Here is a 23929-nt window from a genome sequence, read left to right on the forward strand (position 1 = left end):
CAACAGGACTTTCTCATAAGGTCACCTTGAAGATTAAATTAGATCATCCAAGGGAGGCTACACATTGCATAGGTAAAGGCCATAGGCTCTGGGGTTAAACTGACTCATTCACATCCTGGCTCTGTCTCTCTCTAGCAATGTGACCCTGAGCAATTTAGTTTAACCTCCCTGTGCCTCAGTTTCCTGATCTGCAAAATGGGAATAGCAATTATTTCTACCTCATAGGATTGTTGTAAGGACTGAGTAAATCATGTCAAGTCTTTGGTCCACACCCAGCATGTAGCAGTGCTTAACAGCACTTATTATACCTACCTAAAAGTCTTTTTCCCCCAAATAATACTACTTTATAACTTGTAAGGCATTCTAATGGCATCTATTCATTTTGCTTTTTAGAAAAGGAGCATCAGTAGAAGGTCATCACTCTTAGCTGAGCCTTTTCAAGCCCTGCCTCAGGACACAGATATGCTGTCACTCTGTGCTCATCATTCACTGGTCATGTTATAATCGAGCCTGCAGTTCTCACAATGAGTGTGATCAGTGCAGGCAGAGACACACGATCAATGCTAGGCAGAGCAAGATGTGGGAAATGGCTCTCAAAGAGCTTGCTTGGAGAAAAAACACATGCACATATAACTAAAAACAACAACAAAAGCCACCTTGGAGTGGCCAGGTGGCGGGTAACAAAGGGCTCTTGAGAAGGGAAAGAAATCCATGATGTCATGTCATCCTTAGCAGTATTAACTGGTGGAGTGACTTTGGGCAAATTGCTAGACCTTTCTGTGCCTCTGCTCTCTCATGTGTTGAGAGAGAGAGAGAGAATGAATCGTATTTTATTAGAGAGCCCAAACTGGTTTCCACAGAAGGGCTTTGTTTGGCTGATAGAGGTTTTACAGTTTTGACTTAGTTATCAAGACTTAAAACTTCAGAAACTTTATAGGAAACTAGATATCGGAGCAGCTGGCACTAGGTAGATGGAATTGAGTAGCCACTTCCCACCTTTAGGTGGGGAATGTGTTTTCCAGGGCCCTTCACTCCCAATAGACTGTTTCCACCCACCCACTTGTCTCATTAAGGTTTGCTGCCTGGATCTTGTCAACATAGGAGCTTGTGACACGTTGAACAGGTGATCTCCTTAGCATCTTTTTATTTTCTCATGAGATTACTAAGTAGGGCAAAGGTTACTATATCTTTTTACCCGGAGAGGAAATAGTGAGCGTCAGAGAGATTGCCATTTGAACAAGCAAGGAGATGGAGAGCATTGGTGGGATTTGAAAATAGGTCTCACCTCCTCATTTATTACTTTCCTCTCCACTGTTTGATCCCTTCTCTTGGACCCATGCCATTCTATTCACTCTTCTGATGATGATGATAATGATGATGTTAATAATAATAATAGCTATTGTTCAGTGAGTATTTAGTGTGTCTTAGTTACCTTCTATCACTTAATTATTTTGAGCTGTTGGTCTCAATATCCCCATATTTGTAGAAGAGGAGATAGAGGTTCAAAGAAGCCAGTAATTTGTCTGTGGCAACACATTTATGAAGAGTGGAGCCAATATTTGAACTCAGGTCTATCTGACACTAAATCCCCGGTTTTGAACCTTAAGAGTCACACACACTTGCGAAGAGAGGGCCAACCACTTGTCCCATTAAATAACAGTGGTATGTGAATTTTAGAAGGATTCAGTTTTCACCCCAAATGGATGCTCGTTTCCCATGCTTTTAGCGTGAGATCCTCTGACACAAATCATCAAGTGTGATGCTGTTAGCAATATACTCACCAAAGAGGAGCGAGAACCCTCCAGAGAGTTCAGGGGGTATCATTGTTATGAGAAAGGAGGCTCCAGCTGTCACGCTGGATGTGGCAGTGTAGTAACATCACTCCCAGTATCAGGAAGAGGTGAAGGCATAGCCTGGCTGAGCTTCATTCCCAGAGTCCTGAGGCTGTGCTCCTGGCACAGTTGGACTCAGCGATCTCCTGTGAGATCACCTGGCCTGGTTTGTCATAACATCGCACATTTATAGGATCTTAGGTTGGAAGACACTATAGAGTTCACCTGGACCATTTTTCTGCTGGGATCTTTGTTATAAACCCCCATCAAGCACCTTCTACGCTATGCTGAAAGAAGTCTGGTGATGGCAAACTCAGAGCTCTATAAAGCAGTCCTTTCCACATTGGTTAAAAGTTCCTTTATTATAGTAGGTTCAAGCCTGCATACCCGTTTGACCCACTCTTTATTGTTTTGTCCACTGATGCACTGTCTCCTCTCTGCTGGATACATCAACCCTTCAAGTTGTACTGTGGTAAATTTGTTCCTAACAGGTGGTCACTCCTGGTTTATAAATATCCACATTTGCCTAAACTGTCCTACATAGAATAGAAGTGTTCCCAGATTCCTTACCACCTGTGCTGGTTGTTTTCTGTTTGCCCCTCCTCTCTGTATCCATTTCCAGTGTTTTCTGGCTTGCTCCCTGCCTTGGGAGATTGACACTTTCTGGGCTGCTTCACCTGGGCTCCTTTTGCTGACTTGCACCACATTGGGTTAGAAGTAGAACTGAGTGATTAGAAGGCATGAGGAGAGAGAGGACTGGGTACTTTCCCTGCTTCCACAAGGCTCTCTGGTTGGGACTGCATCCCTCCATCTCTGTAGTGCCTGCTGGTGGTCTCTCCTGCGTGGATCTGGGTCTTTCTGCAATCTGACAACACTGCTCCCTACCCTTGCCCTTTCAGCCTTACAGAGTCAATGAGTGTCCCCTGTTGCTAGTCTGCAGGTGCCTCAGCATCCCTCATTTGTCGCTTAACTCTACCTGTGCTTCTAGCAGTAGCCCCTTCATCGACATCACCTTTGTGGGGAATTCTGTCTCCTCCTCTGACCCTGAACTGATGCACTGTCTTGTTGCCCACTGTTAAATTTGCTCATGTGCACTGTGTATTTTTGTTGTTGTTGTTGCTGATTTCTGAAATGATCAGGCCCAGTACCATTGCCAAGGTTGCATGTGCTATTAGCCACTGGCACACACTGTCACACACTGTCAGCCCACCCTGTGGTTACTTAAAATTGTTAGGACTTTTTGGTGGGATCAGGTGTCAAGCCCATCTTTGGAGGCAGGTTATCTGGGTTCAAATCTTGATGCTATTTTATTTTTATTTATTTATTTTTATAGTTGATTCACAATGTTGTATTAACTTCAGGTGTATAGCAAAGTGATTCAGTTACACACATATCTATTCTTTTTATATATATATTTTCAGACTCAAATAATGTGTACCTTCCTCTCTGTTCCGCAATATTTTCTTCTGTCAAATGGGATGACAGTAGTATTCATCTCAAAAAAATTGTTTGAGGATTAAGTGATTTATTACACATTAATCACTTAGAACAGGGCCTGATACATGGTAAGCTTTGAATAAATGTTACTTTCATCACCACAATCACCATTTTTTACATATATAATGGAACATTTTTTTGAATTTTTGAATTTTGTTTTTTATACACAGGTTCTTACTAGTTATCCATTTTATACATATTAGCGTATATATGTCAATCCCAATTTCCCAGTTTGTCACACCATCAACACCCCCCGCCACTTTGCCACCTTGATGTCCATACGTTTGTTCTCTACATCTGTGTGTCTATTTCTGCCCTGCAAACCAGTTCATCTGTACCATTTTTCTAGGTTCCACATATATGCATTAATATACGATATTTGTTTTGCTCTTTCTGACTTACTTCACTCTGTATGACAGTCTCTAGATCCATCCACGTCTCTGCAAATGACCCAATTTCATTCCTTTTTATGGCTGAGTAATATTCCATTGTATATATGTACCACATCTTCTTTATCCATTCATCTGTCAGTGGGCATTTAGGTTGCTTCCATGACCTGGGTACTGTAAATAGTGCTGCAATGAACATTGGGGTGCATCTGTCTTTTTGAATTATGGTTTTCTCTGGGCATATGCCCAGTAGTGGGATTGCTGGGTCATACAGTAATTCTATTTTTAGTTTTTTAAGGAACCTCCATACTGTTTTCCATAGAGAGAACAGGGGTCTTTTGTGTCTCCATACAAATTTTAGGATTTTTTGTTCTAGTTATGTAAAATATGCAATTGGTTATTTGATAGGGATTGCATTGAATCTGTAGATTGCTTTGGGTAGTGTAGTCATTTTCACAATATTGATTCTTCCAATCCAAGAACATGGTATATCTCTCCATCTGTTTATATCATCTTTAATTTCTTTCATCAGTGTCATACTTTTCTGCATACAGGTCTTTTGTCTCCCTAGGTAGGTTTATTCCTAAGTATTTTATTCTTTTTGTTGCAATGGTAAATGGGAGTGTTTCCTTAATTCCTCTTTCAGATTTTTCATCATCAGTGTATAAGAATGCAAGAGATTTCTGCGCATTAATTTTGTATCCTGCTACTTTACCAGATTCATTGATTAGCTCTAGTAGTTTTCTGGTGTCATCTTTAGGATTCTCTATGTATAGTATCATGTCATCTGCAAACAGTGACAATTTTACTTCTTCTTTTCCAATTTGTATTCCTTTTATTTCTTTTTCTTCTCTGATTGCCGTGGCTAGGACTTCCAAAACTATGCTGAATAATAGTAGCGAGAGTGGACATCCTTGTCTTGTTCCTGATCTTAGAGGAAATGCTTTCAATTTTTAACCATTGAGAATGATGTTGGCTGTGGGTTTGTCATATACGGCCTTTATAATGTTGAGGCAGTTTCCCTCTATGCCCACTTTCTGGAGAGTTTTTTATCATAAATGGGTGTTGAATTTTGTCAAAAGCTTTTTCTGCATCTATTGAGATGATCATATGGTTTTTCCTCTTCAATTTGTTAAGATGGTGTATCACATTGATTGATTTGTGTATATTGAAGAATCCTTGCATCCTTGGGATAAATTCCACTTGATCATGGTGTATGATCCTTTTAATGTGTTGTTGGATTCTGTTTGCTAGTATTTTGTTGAGGATTTTTGCATCTATATTCATCAGTGATATTGGTCTGTAATTTTCCTTTTTTGTCGTGTCTTTGTCTGGTTTTTGTATCAGGGTGATGGTAGCCTCATAGAATGAGTTTGGGAGTGTTCCTTCCTCTGCAATTTTTTGGAAGAGTTTGAGAAGGATGGGTGTTAGCTCTTCTCTAAACGTTTGATAGAATTCACCTGTGAAGCCACCTGGTCCTGGACTTTCGTTTGTTGGAAGATTTTTAATCACAGTTTCATTACTTGTGATTGGTCTGTTCATATTTTCTGTATATTCCTGGTTCAGTCTTGGAAGGTTATACCTTTCTAAGAATTTGTCCATTTCTTCTAGGTTGTCCATTTTATTGGCATAGAGTTGCTTGTAGTAATCTCTCATGATCCTTTGTATTTCTGCAGTGTTAGCTGTTACTTCTCCTTTTTCGTTTCTAATTCTGTTCACTTGAGTCTTCTCCCTTTTTTTCTTGAGGAGTCTGGCTAATGGTTTATCAGTTTTGTTTATCTTCTCAAAGAAGCAGCTTTTAGTTTTATTGAACTTTGCTATTTTTTTCTTTGCTTCTATTTCATTTATTTCTGCTCTGATTTTTATGATTTCTTTCCTTCTACTAACTTTGGGTTTTGTTTGTTTTTCTTTCTCTAGTTCCTTTAGGTGTAAGGTTAGATTGTTTATTGAGATTTTTCTTGATTCTTGAGGTAGGCTTGTATTGCTATAAACGTCCCTCTTAGAACTGCTTTTGCTGCATCCCATAGGTTTTGGATCATCGTGTTTTCATTGTAATTTGTCTCTAAGTATTTTTTATTTTCCTCTTTGATTTCTTCAGTGATCTCTTGGTTATTTAGTAACATATTGTTTAACCTGCATGTGTTTGTGTTTGTTACGTTTTTTCCCCTGTAATTGATTTCTAATCTCATAACGTTGTGGTCAGAAAAGATGCTTGATATGATTTCAATTTTCTTAAATTTACTGAGGCTTGATTTGTGATCTAAGATGTGATCTATCCTGGAGAATGTTCTGTGTCCACGAGAAAAAAGTGTTATCTGCTGTTTTTGGATGGAATGCCCTATAAATATCAGTGAAATCTATCTGGTCTATTGTGTCATTAAAAGCTTGTGTTTCCTTATTAATTTTCAGTTTGGATGATCTGTCCATTGGTGTAAGTGAGGTGTTGAAGTCCCCCACTATTATTGTGTTACTGTCGATTTTCTCTTTTATAGCGGTTAGCAGTTACCTTATGTATTGAGGTGCTCCTATGTTGGGAGCATATATATTTATAATTATTATATCTTCTTCTTAGATTGATCCCTTGATCATTATGTAGTGTCCTTCCTTGTCTCTTGTAACATTCTTTCTTTTAAAGTCTATTTTATCTAATATAAGTATTGCTACTCCAGCTTTCTTTTGATTTCCATTTGCATGGAATATCTTTTTCCATCTCCTCACTTTCAGTCTGTATGTGTCCCTAGGTCTGAAGTGGGTCTCTTGTAGACAGCATATGTATGGGTCTTGTTTTTGTATCTATTTAGCCTGTCTGTGTCTTTTGGTTGGAGCATTTAATCCATTCACATTTAAGGTAATTATCGATCTGTATGTTCCTATCACCATTTTCTCAATTGTTTTGGGTTTGTTTTTGTAGGTCCTTTTCTTCTCTTGTGTTTCCCACTTAGAGAAGTTCCTTTAGTGTTTGCTGTAGAGCTGGTTTTGTGGTGCTGAATTCTCTTAGCTTTTGCTTGTCTGTAAAGCTTTTGATTTCTCCGTCAAATCTGAATGAGATCCTTGATGGGTAGAGTAATCTTGGTTGTAGGTTGTTCCCTTTCATCACTTTAAATATATCATGCCACTCCCTTCTGGCTTTTAGAGTTTCTGCTGAGAAATCAGCTGTTAACCTTATGGGTGTTCCCTTGTATGTTATTTGTCGTTTTTCTCTTCTTGCTTTCAAAAATTTTTCTTTGTCTTTAATCTTTGTCCATTTGATTACTATGTATCTTGGTGTGTTTCTCCTTGGGTTTATCCTGCCTGGGACTCTTTGTGCTTCCTGGACTTGGGTGGCTATTTCCTTTCCCATGTTAGGGAAGTTTTTATCTATAATCTCTTAAAATATTTTCTTGGGTCCTTTCTCTCTCTCTTCTCCTTCTGGGACCCCTATAATGAGAACGTTGTTGTGTTTAATGTTGTCCCAGAAGTCTCTTAGGCTGTCTTCATTTCTTTTCATTCGTTTTTCTTTATTCTGTTCTGTGGCAGTGAATTCCACCATTCTGTCTTCCAGGTCACTTAGCATTCTTCTGCCTCAGTTATTCTGCTATTGATTCCTTCTAGTGTATTTTTCATTTCAGTTATTGTATTGTTCATCTCTGTTTGTTTGTTCTTTAATTCTTCTAGGTCTTTGTTAAACATTTCTTGCATCTTCTTGATATCTGCCTCCATTGTTTTTCCGAGGTCCTGGATCATGTTCACTATCATTATTCCAAATTCTTTTTCTGGAAGGTTGCCTATCTCCACTTCATTTAGTTGTTTTTCTGGGGTTTTATCTTGTTCCTTCATCTCATACATAGCCCTCTGCCTTGTCATCTTGTCTATCTTTCTGTGAATGTGGTTTTTGTTCCACAGGCTGCAGGATTGTAGTTCTTCTTGCTTCTGTTGTCTACCCTCTGGTGGATGAGGCTATCTAAGCGGCTTGTGCAAGTTTCCTGATGGGAGGGACTGGTGGTGGGTAGAGCTGGCTGTTGCTCTAGTGGGCAGAGCTCAGTAAAACTTTAATCTGCTTGTCTGCTGATGGGTGGGGCTGGGTTCCCTCCCTGTTGGTTGTTTGGCATGAGGCGACCCAACACTGGAACCTACCCCAGCTCTTTGATGGGGCTAATGGCAGACTCTGGGAGAGCTCTTGGCAAGGAGTACTTCCCAGAACTTCTGCTGCCAGAGTCCCTGTCCTCATGGTGAGACACAGCCACCCCCCGCGTCTGCAGGAGACCCTCCAACACTAGCAGGTAGGTCTGGTTCAGTCTCCCATGGGGTCACTGCTCCTTCCCCTGGGTCCCGATGCGTACACTACTTTGTGTGTGCCCTCCAAGAGTGGAGTCTCTCTTTCCCCCAGTTCTGTCGAAGGCCTGCAATCAAATCCCGCTAGCCTTCAAAGTCTGATTCTCTAGGAATTCCTCCTCCCATTGCCAGACCCCCAGGTTGGGAAGCCTGATGTGGGGCTCAGTACCTTCATTCCAGTGGGTGGACTTCTGTGGTATAAGTGTTCTCCAGTTTGTGCATCACCCACCCAGCAGTTATGGGATTTGATTTTATTGTGATTGCGCCCCTCCTACCATCTCATTGTGGCTTCTCCTTTGTCTTTGGATGTGGGCTATCTTTTTTGGTGAGTTCCAGTGTCTTCCTGTCAATGATTGTTCAGCAGTTATTTGTGATTCTGTTGCTCTCACAAGAGGGAGTGAGCCCACGTCCTTCTACTCCTCCATCTCAAACCAGTCTCTTATAATTGAACATTTTTTAAAACCTTCCTTTACCAGTACTTAATTCTGAATGCCATTGGTATTGTATTGTTGATACTGTCCCCTAAAACTTTGTTACTCAAAGTGTGGGCTAGAGGGGTGAGATAGGGAGGGTGGGAGGGAGGCTCAAGAGGGAGGAGATATGGGGATATATGTATGCATATGGCTGATTCACTTTGTTTTACACCAGAAACTAACACAGCATTGTGAAGCAATTACACTCCAATAAAGAAGTATTAAAAAAAAAAAAAAGTGTGGGCTACAGACCAGCAGCGTAAACATCACTTGATGGGTGGTTAGAAATTAGAAATCTCAGACCCCACCCAAGACCTACTGAATCAGAATCTGCTTGTTAGCAAGGTTGCAGGTGATTATTGTATTCATTAAATTTGAGAAGCTCTGTTCTAGCCCATCTATTGATTCTGGATCAATGTTCTCATCTGGGATGGAGAATGTCTCCCACCTGTGACAGGGAAGATACTCCATTCTCCACTCTTAAGATCACCATATACACTGGTGCTGTAGCCCAACCAAGCCAGGCAATGCTTCCAGGAGTCAAATGTGCTGGGAGGAGATTTGGAGTCAAGTTTTCACTGCTTGAATTTGGAGTCGGATTGAGCAGCTTTTGAATTTTACTCTACCACTTAATAAATGTATGTGTGTGTGTGTGTGTGTGTGTGTGTGTGTGTGTGCACATAAATGCCTACATGACAAACTACTTACCTTGAAGGTTTGTTGTGAAGATGAAGTGAGGTGACCCTGTGAAACATGGGTCACAGGCTGGCTTGCTTTCTCCTTTCCATGAGTCATATGATTCATGTCCAAAAGGTAATCCATTCGTTGAGGAAAAACTCTCTTTGACCTAACAGGAAAACTTGCTTCAAACAGATTGGGAAGATTGGGTTCTCTTGAAAGCTGCAGCAAATGCCTCACAGTGACATCAGTGCCACTACTCATTTCTCTGGCCATGTGTTTCTGAATATAAATTGTGTTTGACTAGATAACTGTAAATGGAAGCATAGTGTAATTAAGAAGTAAAGAAAAGATTACTGGTGTATACATTTGAATTAAACACCATCAGCACACACTGTATACATACAAGTATTTGTATTGTGGCTGAAGTCCAAAAGAGGATAATGTTGAGGTTGCTGATTAATTTTGACACTAATTAAAATGCACCAATAATAGAGGGAGTGAGATGGCTTTTTCTGATCAATAGCTGAAAAATGTTAAACTTGGGCTCACCCCAAGGCAGCTCAGAGGATGTTATAAAGCTGGCCTTTCTTTTCTCTAAAGCAGTGTAGTGGTTCAGAGCATGGCTCTGAAGTCAAGCTGCCTGGGGGTCAAATGCCATCTTCTGCCACTTAGCACTGTGACTCTGGACAAGTTACCCACATTTCTTATAGGCCTCAGTTTCCTTAATTGTAAAATGTGGAAGATAATAATAATTTTATCTTGGGAGCCTCTGATTCACAGTCAGTGAGAAGTACAGGTAACAACCTGAACTTGAGATTGCCATCTTGAGTTGGAGGGAGTTGTTGGAACCTCCAGTTTGTAGCCAGTAGGTCAGAAGTGCAGGTAAGAACCTGGGCTTGCGGCTGGAGTCTGAAGGCGGTGGGCAGTCTTGTAGGACTGAACTCTTAACCTGTGGAATCTGATTCTATCTCTGGGTAGATAGTGTCAGAATTGGATTGTATTCTCAGACACTCTGCTGCTGGTGGTGGGGGAAACACCCCCAAAACACACATTGGAATTGGGTACTCAGAAAACAGGAAGACTGTCTTCGAGCTAAACTGGTACCACTGTCATTTTGAAGCTTTAAGAAAGAGTATAAGCATCGTTTAAAAATCTTTCAGTTCATAAACTTTAAAATTATGCGATATGTGACCAACATGGGAGGAGTGAAAATTGACATTATATTGCATTCTGTGCATAAAGTGGGATTTTATCTTTTTATCACAGTATTTCAAATTTGTCTAAAATTTGGCTGTCCTCTACTGAACTTGTGAGATTGTAAGAAGTAAGTGGCATCGTGCAAATGAAATACTTTGCATGGTGTCTTGCCCATAATCTTAGCAACTACTTATTGACTGTTAAGTGCCAGGCCCTAAATGCGTCAGATCTATCATCTCCTTTATTTTTCACCACTACCTAATGAGATGGGTGTATTATTTATTACTGTGTAACAAATTACCCCCAAACTTAGATTTTATTCTCTCTTACAGTTTCTGAGGTTCAGGAAATCAGGAGGGCTTTGCTGGGTGGTCCTGACTGAGGGTCTCTCACAGGGTTGTGGGTAAGCTGTTGACTGGGGCTATAGTCATCATCTTTAGGCTCAACTGGGGCCCAGGAATCTACTTCCGAGATGCTTGGGTGGTTTTTGGCAGGTCTCAGTCTTCACTGGCTGTTGACAGGAGGCTGTAGTTTCTCACCAAATGGGCCTTTCTGTATGGCTGCTCACAAAATGGCAGTTGGCTTCTTCCAGATCAAAAACTCTGAGAGAGAGGAGGTGAGAGGGAACGTCCAAAATGGAGTCCATGGTCTTTTATACCCAAGTCTCTGAAGTGAATCCCACCACGTCTGCTGTATGTTAGTGGTCACACAGACCAACGCTGGTACAGTGTGTAAGGTGACTCTACAAGGGTGTGAATGCTAGGAGTCAGGTTATCTTAGTCTGTTTGGGCTGCTATAATTAAAAACACTGTAAGCCTGGTGCTTAAAACAACAGACATTTATTTCTTATAGTTCTAGAGGCTGGGAATTCCAAGATCAAGGTACCAGCAGATTCAGTGTCTGGTAAGGGCCCACTTCCTGATTCAAAGACAGCTGTCTTATACAGATGGCCAACAAACACCAGAAAAGCTGCTCAACATCACTAATTATTAGAGAAATGAAAATCAAAACTAAAATGAAGTATCACCTCACACCAATCAGAATGTCCATCATCAAAAAATCTACAAACAGTAAGTGCTGGAGAGGGTGTGGAGAAAAGGGAACCCTGCTACACTGATGGTGGGAATGTAAATTGATACAACCACTATGGAAAACAGTATGGAGGTTCCTTAAAAAACTAAAAATAGAGCTACCATATGACTCAGCAATCCCACTACTGGGCATGTACCCTGAGAAAACCACATTCAAATAGAGACATGTACCACAATGTTCATTGCAGCCCTGTTTACAATAGCCAGGACATGGAAGCAACCTAAGTGTCCATCGACAGGTGAATGGATAAAGAAGATGTTGCACTTATATGCAATGGAATATTACTCAGCCATAAAAAGAAATGAAATTGAGTTATTTGTAGTGAGATGGATGGACCTAGAGTCTGTCATACAGAGTGAAGTAAGTCAGAAAGAGAAAAACAAATACCATATGCTAACACATAAATATGGAATCTACAAAAAAAAAAAAAAGGTTCTGATGAACCTAGAGGCAGGACAACAATGAAGACGCAGATGTAGAGGATGGACTTGAGGACAGGGGAGGGGGAAAGGTAAGCTGGGACAAAGTGGGAGAGTATCATTGACATATGTACACTGCCAAATGTAAAATAAATAGCTAGTGGGAAGCAGCTGCATAGCACAGGGAGATCAGCTTGGTGCTTTGTGAGCACCTAGATGGGTGGGATAAGGAAGGTGGGGGGGGGAGACACAAGAGAGAGGGGATATGGGGATATATATATATACATGTAGCTGATTCCCTTTGTTGTTTACCGGAAACTAGCACAACGCTCTAAAGCAATTATACTCCAGTAAAGATGTTAAAAAAAAAAAAAAAAGCTGTCTTCTCGCTGTGTCCCTCACATGGCAGAAGGGCAAGGGAGCTCTCTGGGGTTTCTTTTATAAGGACATCAATCTGATTTATGAGGGCTCCACCCTCATGACATCATCACCTGTTGAAGGCTTATATCCTAATAGTGTCACATTGGGGATTAAGCCTCAACATACAAATTGTAGGTAGACACAAACATTCAGTCCATAGCGCAGCTATTAGGGAGCCTACTTGGTGGATGGTTTCCATTAGTGGATACTGTTATTATCCCCCTTTCACAGTGAGAAAACTGAGGCATAGAAGGCTTTTGCAAGTAATCCAAGGTAGCATATTAATATGTTAAAAAAAAACCCCAAGTTTCAAATTTAGGCAGTTCAGTGGTAGCTCCTGCATTTTAACCATGGCACTATTCTGTCTACAGGGTAAATAGCATATCAACATGAGCCATAATTGCCATTTCACTTCCAAGAAGCAGTCTGCAAACACATGACTCTAGGCTTGGACTGCACTTGCCATTACTCCTTCTGTTTAAAGACAAGAGCTCTGTAGTGAGCTTCTTTCTTCCCTCAGCCTGGTGGTCTTCGGATATACAGTATACAGAGAAGCAGAAAATGTGACTCTTCTCTGTATAAAGCATACGGCCTTGCTGGGGTGATAATACCAGCAGAAATGTTTGACCTCTGAACTTCTATAGCACTTGTTGCCTTTACAATTATTATTATTATTATTGTTAATGACACTTCATGTATACTCCTGTCCTGTCATTTACTTTTCCCACCTGCGTTTTTGCCTCCAAACTAGGTTGGAACTTCTCTTGGCTTGATCTCTGCCCTATACTTCATTGAATCCCACCTAGTGTCAGGTAGAGTTAGTTTTCACATAATGAAAATCCTCAACCAGTGTTTACTAGTGAAGATTATGTAAGGTTATTGGAGAACCCCAGGCAATGTGAGATGAAATGGCAAAGCACATAGCAGAGACTATGACTTCCCTTTCATGTCAAAAAAAGGTAGACTTTAGATTTTCTTCTTGAAATACATTCCTTTGTTTGATGTACCATCTCTGAGCTGTCTCTGAAGTATGCCCTTCTTTTATCTACAACATAATACACTCTTCTCTGAAAAAATCCCAGTCCCTGACCTACCCATACCTCTCATTCCCACAATAGCCTGGGTACTCTTGAGTGTCTGTTCCATCCACATAAAGGTCTTTGAAAGGGGTCTCTCCATATTTTTCCAAAGAAGAACCTTCTAGTTTTGAAATCTGAAGTGTCATTGAAGATCCTTTATCCATTGCCTTCCCTCGAGGTACATGAGTGTCCACATCAAGGAACAAAGGGTGTTGATTCTATTTGCATGTTTCACCACAGATTTAAAGATTTTATCCTTTCTTTCTCTCCCTCATTTCAAAGTGAAATCACCCTCAGGGTCTTCCTTCTCTGATTTGCCTTTGCTTCAGCATAATGTTCCAAAAGCTGGCCATTGCTTGCAGAGTCTTGGAAACCAATGCAAGTCTTATTTCTTTTCTTTCCAGTCTTTTCTTTTCCCTTAGCTCAGCAATATTGCACCATTTCAAAGGCCACTTTCACGTTTTTTCCCTCTAATGCTTTCAGAGGGTCACCACTTGCTATCAAATCACTCCCCAAAGTTGGTTTTTTGGTTTTGTTTGATTTTGTTGTGTTTGTATCTGTTGTCTTCCCTCCGGAAGCAGAGACTCCTGCAACGCAAAATAAACAAGGACCCCAGTGATAGTTCCTTGGTGTGGCTTCTCTTTTCCCTCATCTGTCAAATCTTAATGTCTTGTCCTGACATTTCAAGTGGAAGAGTGGTTTCCTTGAGTATTTCAGTCCCACTGTCTCAGTTCAGAGAATGTGACACATCAGAGGTGGGAGGGAGGTGATTGCAGCCCACAGCTCTGTGCTGCTCAGCCTGGTGAGGGTGAGATTATTAGTACTACTCAAGGGACCTAGACCTTAGTCTTTCCAAAATGCTCACTTTCAAAAAGCTGGTGGTGTAATAGGATGGGAACTCTATTGAGACTCCATAGTCCTGTGCTCTGTTCTGGTTCAGCGAGCTGTGACCCTCTCTAGCTTCATTTGCCTCATCCATAAAATGGGCAGATCCATTGGTAGCATGAACAAAATCAAGGCATGGTGTTAGGAGCTGCAGTCTGCTTCCTGATGTCCTCTCCATCCTCATGCTCCTGGACTTCTCTGCTCATACTCTCTGTTCCATTCAGAATGTCAGGTCCTCAAGATGTCCGTGTCGTTCTTCCTGTCTCCAGGCCTTTGTACTCTTTCTTACTAACCCTTCAGGTTTTCTAAGCTCAGATATTACTTGGCCCTGAAAGCCTTTCCTTACTTCTAGGTCTGGATTAAGGATCCCTTCTATGGGTACTCCACTGTACTCTATATTTGGGTATTTCCTTTGCATCATTTACACTTTTTGTAATCAGTTTTTTCTTGTCTGTCTCCCTTATTACACTGAAGGTTCTTGGAGTGGAGATCCCAGCTCTAACAACAATAATAATAATTATAACTAATATTGATATTTATATATTACTTATCCTTTGTTGTGTTTTTGAGCATTTCATATTTATGACCTCAACTAGAACTCAACCCTTTGAAGTAGGAACTACTTTTACTTCATTTTACAGGTCAAAGATTGAGGCTCAGTGAAGTTATATTGCTTGTTATGGGTCACTCAGCTGGAAAGAGATGGACTGAGAATTCACACCCAATGGTCTGGCACCAGAGTCTCTGCAATACAGCTTAGATATAATATGGTAAGATGCTGAATGAATGAATATTTCAGTCAGCCTCAGGGGTGAAATAGCAATGAATTCTGTGCCAGAAATATATGATTTAATTGGTATGTGAGACATGAACACACGTAATCTCAGTGTCATGAAAGGGTCTGCCTATCCTTAGAGTTTGCAGCCCAGCCTAGTGTCTCCTGTTCTGGTGTCTTGTCGGGGGTGATCCCCCGCCACCACCTACTGTCCTGGCTGTGTTTTCCATGACCATATTCTGTTCTTCTCTGGGTGCTCAAAAGAGCGGGCTGTCTGAGCCCAGCCCATCAGGAAACAGGAATGGTCAGGCAAGGGCAGAGGAGAAACTCATCTGTCCTGAGCATCCACTGGGCAAGTCTCTTTGTGTGTACTCTCTTTTACTCTTTCCAGTGGCCCTTAGGAGCAGTTGATATTATGTCGATTTTAGAGACAAGGAGCTTGAAGCTTATAAAAGAAAACTAACTTGTCTAAGATCTCACAGCTAGTGAAGGGAAGGTCTGACCTCAGATTTATGGTCTTCTAATTGCGAAGTAGATTTCTATGGGTGGGGGTGGGATGGGTAGAGATGTAATGGCAAGAAAAGACTACTACAACCTAATTCTCCCTTCCATCCCCACTCTTGCCATCCACACTACCTGAAATTCTCACCATTAATTACTGGTTTGGATTTGGGGATGTCTTTTTTTTTAAGTTACTATTCCTTGCATATGAAGCTAAAAATCCAGCAGTTTGTCAACAGAATTGGATTATAATGGGTAGTGACTTGGAGCAGATATGTAGATGTGAGAAAGACCTGTTTGGGTCTTTAGGGAAACCCTTGCACAAATGAGGACAGGCATTCCATCCGACTGTCTTTCAAACCTGTTTCAATGGTTTGGCTAATTCTCTGAGATGAGAAGTCATACCCACTACTCTCTCCCAGCCTTTCCCCTCCTCCATCCCTGCTCTGTAACTCTCCTTCTCCACCCCACCCCCAAACTTCCTCTGTGGATATCTAGTAGCCTGAATCTGACAAGGAAACCTAACTGTTATGGAGTTGGATATTGCTTAAGGTTCAGATCTGTGGTCTGCTTTTTGACATAATGTAGCCCCAAAGCAATTAGGTTCAATAGTAAAAGTCCTGACTCTCAGGCTTCTGGGCCCCTCTCCCAGCCACATGATAGGGAAAGGATAGGCAGGTGGAAAGGGAAGAAAAAGACTGTTTCTTCCCTGCTTCCTGCTTGTTTTAATTACTACTGTAAAGTTACAAATGGAAAAAGTGATTCCCAGCTACCCAGCTATGAATTGATTTTCTGCCTCTCCAGCAAGCACACATCCCCTAAGCCTTGGATGAGACCGGTGGGCAAGGGGAATGCTTGGCTGGGACCAGCTGTGTGTGTCCATCATAATCCCCTTTGGTCCCCAACATAATCTGGAAGTGGCAGCTCGAAGCTAGTAGTCTTGGCAGCTCTTGAAGTCGGAAGTGGGGAGAGAACAAAAGAAGAGACTCAGGGCTTCCCTGGTGGCGCAGTGGTTGGGAATCTGCCTGCTAATGCAGGGGACATGGGTTCGGGCCCTGATCTGGGAGGATCCCACATGCCGCAGAGCGGCTAGGCCCGTGAGCCACAGCTACCGAGCCTGCGCATCTGGAGCCTGTGCTCTGCAACAAGAGAGGCCACGATAGTGAGAGGCCCACGCACCGCGATGAGGAGTGGCCCCCACTTGCCACAACTAGAGAAAGCCCTCACACAGAAGCGAAGACCCAACACAGCCAAAAATAAATTAATTAATTAATTTAAAAAAAAAGAAGAGACTCAGTAGTAGCAACAGTGAAAAATTAAAAAAGGAAATGTAGAAAAATAATCCTTAGAATGAATTTTTTAAAGCCTGTAATCTAGGGACTCTTAATTTGCAGCCCATGGGTGGGCCTCAAGGATTCTACAAGCCTCTTGAAATCATAGGCAAAACTTGGTGTATATGGGCATTTTTCTGAGGAGGGGATCTGTGGTTTTCATCAGAGTCTCAAAATGCTTCATGATCCCACAAAGTTAAAGTCCAGCAGTGTAATCGACTTACCATTCTTTATAGGTGAAGAAACTAAGGCTAAGGAGGACTTTATAAGATGTCCAAGGTCATACTCTAACTTAATGGTGGATCAGAATTTGGACTAATATCTCCAAACACTTGATCCTGTACATTTCCCACTCCACCACACATCCCCTTTGTCCTGGGTTTATGTTTAGAACTTGAGTGGTATGTTTGGTGGACGTTTTAGGACATAGCTAGTTCCAAAAATATAGTACATTTTTTTTCATTGGTCTGTGATGTCTGACCATGTCTCCTCTCCACCACCCACCCCTTTGAGGGTCTTACTCTCCATTGGAACCCTTTTCTATTATTTCACTTTCCAACACATGATATCTATGAAGACCCCATCATATCACTTGATCTACCTGAAGATATGGTCCTTCTAAGATTGTGTCTGCAGCAGCACATAAAGTGGCTTTCGATAGTGGGGTAAAATCAGAGCAACCCTTTTCATCTGGAGTAATCTTCCCTTTTGCTTCTATCTTTGGGTAAGCCCAATATCTTCATCAACTTTGGTTTCTTTGATTATTTTTTTCCTTGATTATTTTTTATTTACTTTTTGTTGAGATACAACTTACACATATTAAAATGTATAAATTGTAGGTGTAGAGCTTGATGGAGTTTTACATATGTATACATCTGTGTGACCACCATCCAGATCAAGGTATAGCACATTTATAGCAGCCCAGAAGCTTCCCTCATGCCCCTTTCCAATTAATATAAACCTCTCTTCTGGGGAGATCAGCTCTGTGCTTTGTGACCACCTAGAGGGGTGGGAGGGAGATGCAAGAGGGAGGAGATATGGGGATATATGTATATGTATAGCTGATTCACTTTGTTATAAAGCAGAAACTAACACACCATTGTAAAGCAATTATACTCCAATAAAGATGTTTAAAAAAATAACAAACAAAACCTCTCTGCTCTAGGTAACCACTATTCTGATCTCTATTATGATAAATTTGTTTTGTCAGTTCTGTAACAACATATAAGTACAACAGAATCACATAGTATGTACTCTTTTATATCTAGCCTCTTTTGCTCAACATAATTATCCATGTTGTAAAGTGTGGCAGCAGGCCATTCTTTCCCACTGCTGTGTAGTATTCTGTCGGGTCCATCTACCATGTTTTATTTATCCATTTTTGTGCCACAGATTGTTTCCAACTTTGGGCAGTTATGAAAAAGTTGCTATGGACATTCTTGTACAGTCTTCTGATGGACATAAGCACTCAGTTTCCCTGAGGAATGGAATTGCTGGTTCATTGTATATATGTATGCTTGGATTTAGCAAATACTGACAGTTTTCTAAAGTGATTGTACCAAACGCCCCCAATTTTAAGCCAGCCAACCTTAGCACCTACCTCAGACTTGATCAACTTGCCAGTGTCATTATATGAATTCATCCTTGCCATAGTTTCTGCATTAACCCCTGCCCTAATCCCCAGTTCTCTCACCTTGGCTTTACCGAGTTATAAAAAGCTAGATATAGAACCACAGCAATCGTGTGGTTCAACCTCAATGTTTCAGAGGTAGAGAAAGTGAGGTCTGAGTGTAGCTGGGTGAGGAAGCTGTCCAGTGACACCAAACAAGTTCCCAGCTGACCTGGGATGAGAATGCACAGACAGTTCTTACTCATTTTGTTGATCTGCCAAACTTAGGAAAGCACCTGATATGTATCTGAAAGTACTGAAAGAATATTTTCAAAAAAAGAAAAACGAAATGGAAGGATTATTAGAGATCATCGAGTTCACTGCTTGTCAGATTGTGAGAATGTGTAAGTCTGGTTTACAAAAAAGATTTTAGGTGAGATCCTGTTGAATAAAAAGTGAATCGCTGTGAGGAAGGAATTTGCTCCTCAGTCCTCCTTTAATCATTGCATTAGCTCAGGGGGAGAATGTCTCAATCTCCTGCTATATGTCACCTCATTAATAAGTGCCAGTCTCTTTTCCAAAAAAAGAGAGAGCAAGAGGCTCTAGCTAGATTTTCATGAGGTTTTGGTTTTTTTTTGCATTTTTCTTTAACTTTTATGGTGGTTAACTTTTATTTGAAGGAGGAAATAGACATTTTCTCTTCATGGCAGTGGTAGAAAGATCCCTTCTTTTCAAATATATTTTAGCATAAACAAAAAACAAATGGGTTGACTGAAGAGAAAGGTTAAACAAATAATACTAAATGGGGTATATGGATGTAGCAAAAAATCATGTAAGGCTAATCAACATTCATCTATTTCACACTTGCTATTGACTAGATGGGGAAACAGAGTCCAGGGAGAAGAGACTTGAATGGTCCTTGGAATTGGCAGCAAGTGTCCTCAGTATAGCACTCTCTATGTACAAATCTGTTCATAGTATGTGTTACTTTGGGAAGGAGAGACAGAGCTGTAGCCCGAGGTGCCCCATTTACAATAAAAGAGACTTGAGGGATTATCTGGGGGCATTTTAGAAGCGCTTCCACTGAATAAACTTGCCTTTCATAGAAACCTCTGTAGCACCTTCTCTTATCTGTGCCAATATACACGTTGCCAAATGCCTCCTTTAAGGTGCAGCTCTGCTTCTGCCTTGCCCCAGCTCACACAGCTTCCATGGCTCCCAACTGACTTCCTTAACCTGGCATTCAGAGTCCTCGCAGCCAATTTCCCTTTTCAGTTTCATCTCTCATCAGTTTCATCTTCCCTATACTGTCCTACATTCCAGCCTTGCTGAACCACACAACTTCCCTAAGGATGTTTCCTGTTTTCCTTCCCCTGTGCATTCTTTTTTAGTGTTTCTTATATCTGGAATGCCCTTCCTTCATCTCTGACCATCCACATCCTACTGACTCATTCTTTCAAGAATCCTTTTATGATTCCTCCAACTGGATGTGAATTCTTCTCCCTTTACTGTAAGCAAGATCCATTCTTTGCTGAACAGCCTACCTAAATATAGTTGACAAAGTCCTGTTCAAATGAATTATCTCATTTTGTCATAACAAACCTATGGTCTGGGTGTTATTATTAGGATTATCATTTTATAGCTGAGGATATTGAAACACAGAGAGGTTAAATAATGTGCCCAAGGTCACACTGCTGACAGCAGCTGAGCCAGGGTTTGGACACAGGTCTTTTGGAGTCCAGAGCTCACACTCCTATCCAGGATTCCATCCTGACCACCCTTGCTGCCTGCAGCATTCTTTTCTTCCCCCTCTCTTTTGTATGTTTTTTTTAAATTGAAATATAGTTGATTTACAGTGTAGATAGGTTCATTTGTACCATAGTTTAGAGTCCACATATAAGTGATATCATATGGCATTTGTCTTTCTCTTTCTGACTTCACTTAGTATGATAATCTCTAGTTGCATCCATGTTGCTGCAAATGTAGCATTCTGCTTAGAGTTGGTTAAACGAATTATAGAGAGCTCTCTGCTCAACTCTTCCTGAGATGCGGCAGTCATCAGGCGTAAGTCTGAGACGAAGACAGAGATAGTAAATGCCTTTTTATTGCTGTCAGTGATTTGGGAAGCAGCGTCTGGCAAAGATGTCTGCCTTGCACCAGCCTGGGTTGTCCACGGAAACACTGTTTTGGCAGCTGTACAATCCTGGTAAGAAACCCATGGGAACAGGGGAGGCACCAGGGTGCATTCTTTCTGTTCTGATGTAGGGAGAGCTCCCGGCCCATAGGAGGAATGTTTCCATCTTCAAGGAGAATGAGAGCTTGGCTCCCGTCCCTGAGCTGCCACAGCAGCAGCCTTGCACAGGCTGCTCTTGCCCAGGGACGCCATAAATCGCTGGGCCATGGACTTGACAGCCAGCCGCGATGTGATCAGAAAGCCAACAGGAGCCAATGCCAAGCCTTTGGTGGCTGCTTCCTGCGTGTTCCTCTCATCCATCACGCCAGGAGGAGTAGTCACTGGGCCAGTCACCTTCTTTCCAAATGGGGACTCAGGGGTCAGACAATCAAGTCCCAGGTGGGGAGAGGGCATTAACCCTTTCAAAGCAGTAATCCTTTATTTTTCACGTGCATTATCTTAATTCCCATTCATTCATTCATTTATTGAACAAGTAGCTATGACACAACTTTCAGGATCCAGGCATCTTTTTCTGACATCTTCTAAAGAAGAGGGGGAAGAAATGTTCTCATTTTACAGATCAGGGGACTGGGAGGGGAAGTTATGGAAAGCAGTGCATCAGGCAAAGCTTTAAATTTTAGTTCTCAGACTCCTATTACCATTGGAGAGAAGTTAGGAAAATAATTTCCCCTCTCTGAATGAGAATTTACTTACTGCTTTTCATGAATTATCTATCTTTAAACTTCATTGTTAAAAAAAAGGTATACTTGCATATGATTGGAATTTAAACTTTCTAAAAGGTATAAGACCAAGCAAAACTCTTCCTCACCTCTCCTCTGGGGCTCTGATTCGTCTCTTCAAAGATGACAACACTTTTTATGGAAAACAGTTTGTGTGTGTGTGTGTGTGTGTGTGTGTATGAAACAAATGGAAATATACTATGCTGAACCTTGCCTTTTTAACTAAACAGTATGTCTTGGAAATCTTTCCATGTCAGCAAGATAGATCTAACTCATTCTTTCTAAAGGATGCTTATTATTACATTGTAGGGATATACAACAGTTAATAATTTGACCCCTTTGCTATTGATAGATACTTAAGTAGTTTATTTTTTGTTCTTTTATTGTTGCTTTATAAACAATGCTGCAATGAATTTCATTGTGCATATATCTTGGCATACATTTTGGTAAATTCCTAGCAAAGAAACTGCTGAGTCAAAAGGTAAGTGAATGTTAATTATTGATAGCTATTGCTGTATTGTCTTCCAAAATTTGCCTTGATTAACATTCCAACCAACAGGGATGTGAGTGCCTATTTCCTAACAACTTTCCCTTTATTGGTCATTATTTTTGGCCAACCCTATAAAACCTATTTTAAAATAGGTAGGTAGAATCCTAATGCCTCTAAATTCCCCCTCCACTTGAAATTTTTGTTGTTGTTACCTTCTATTATATATGCCTATTTATGTTTGGTTTGTTTTCTTTATTCTGTATGATGCTAGTGAAAACATAATTGTCCATCTGTATAATAATAAAAATTTATTTATTTTAAAGATTTATCTAACAGTGTAAGAAAAAAAGGCAAGTCCCCAGGTGTCAACTTCTTAGCTGAAGCTGCAGTAGCCAAAATGTGAGGGCAGAAGGGAGAGAGCAGTGCCAGTGTCGCAGGGGTAACAGTTTAGAGTGAGTTCCTGGGGCACTTAATTATTCCACAAGGGTCTGACACATGGGTCTTAGTCTTCTGACTGTAAGCTTCTGGAAGCAGTGTTCAAGTCTCCTTCCATGGCGCTTGTCCCTACAGAACTCAGTCCTAAATGACTGAGGCCCAGATGCTGCAGGACTCCTTGGGCAGACATGGCTTATTGGCAGGGTGCTATAAACAAAAACTCTCTAACGTTGGAAACTGTTCAAAGATCTGATACTTCCTTCTGTCTATGCCTCTAACCCCATGGGTGATCCTGGGCAAGTCTCTTCACTCCTATGGGTCTCAGATAGATTATCTGTAAAGCAGAGTTAGGGATCAGACTACATCAGTTCTCATTATCAAAGTGCTGTTTGTGACCTGCTAATGGACCAGAATATGATTTTTCTGTTTACTCTTAGTTTTAATATAGTTTTTATTTTTTAATCAAAGTTTCAAGTCAAGTATTTCTGTCAAGGTTATTATGAAAAACACACTACCCTACCTAATAATTGTAAATACTTTTAACTTAAAAAAAATTTTTTTTTCACACTCATACTATGTCATAATATTGACATTCAGTCCAGTAATCCTCCACTGTAACAGCTCCTTTACTTTGCAGTGAAAATGATTTGTATATTTTTTGCCTCTGAGTCCTTGTGGGATTTTTTTTTTTAATTCAAACAGAAAGTCACAAAAATTATAATCATCCTCATCAGTTCACTCAGTACCATGTAATTAATTTTTGTTTTTCATCTTGATCTTTTGTTAGCACTTTTATGAATTCATCAGTTGTCCATTAGAGTTCTGAAAATGCTTATTCATTCAGTTCAGCAGTATAGTCAGTTACCAGAAACCTGTACTTGTCAGAGTCTTTTCCATGAATTCCTTGAAGATGAAACCCTTTTATAGGAACATTTTTGCAAAAGCATCAGAGTAGACCCAGAACTGTCTGTAATGACAAAAGACTTAAAAATGACCACAGTTAAAGATTTGATGAAAGGTCATAATAATGCAATTGACAAGGAAATTTAGTTACTTCTGAGATATACATTTTAAAGTAATAACTAGAATTATGACATAACATTATACCAGAACATATAAGATTTTTAGAAATTTCATGTAATGTCTGAAAATTTATATTAACGTATTTCCATACAAATAACCCAAAGAAAGTTTAGTATTAGTTGTTTTTTTTTGTTTGTTTGTTTTTTATACTGCAGGTTCCTATTAGTCATCAGTTTTATACACATCAGTGTATACATGTCAATCCCAATCCCCCAATTCAGCACACCACCATCCCCACCCCACCGCAGTTTTTTTATCTCTAAGGAATATCATATAGGGCCTCTTTGTGATTTTTCAGTTTAGACATATCTCTTTATATCCCACCATGGAAGATAAAAAGTTACCTTTCACCAAGAAGCACCTCCCCCATACACACAAGTACATTTTCTATTCTTCCACCCTTTCATGTACTTACTGCATTGTTTGTTGCATGAATATTCCATGTTTATATTCCATAAGCACTCTTCACTGCTGAGCTATGTTATGACAATTACTTTTTCTTTCCTCTCTAACTTTC

Source organism: Balaenoptera acutorostrata, chromosome 2 (assembly GCF_949987535.1).
Source record: "Balaenoptera acutorostrata chromosome 2, mBalAcu1.1, whole genome shotgun sequence".
In the NCBI taxonomy this organism is placed as follows: Eukaryota; Metazoa; Chordata; class Mammalia; order Artiodactyla; family Balaenopteridae; genus Balaenoptera; species Balaenoptera acutorostrata.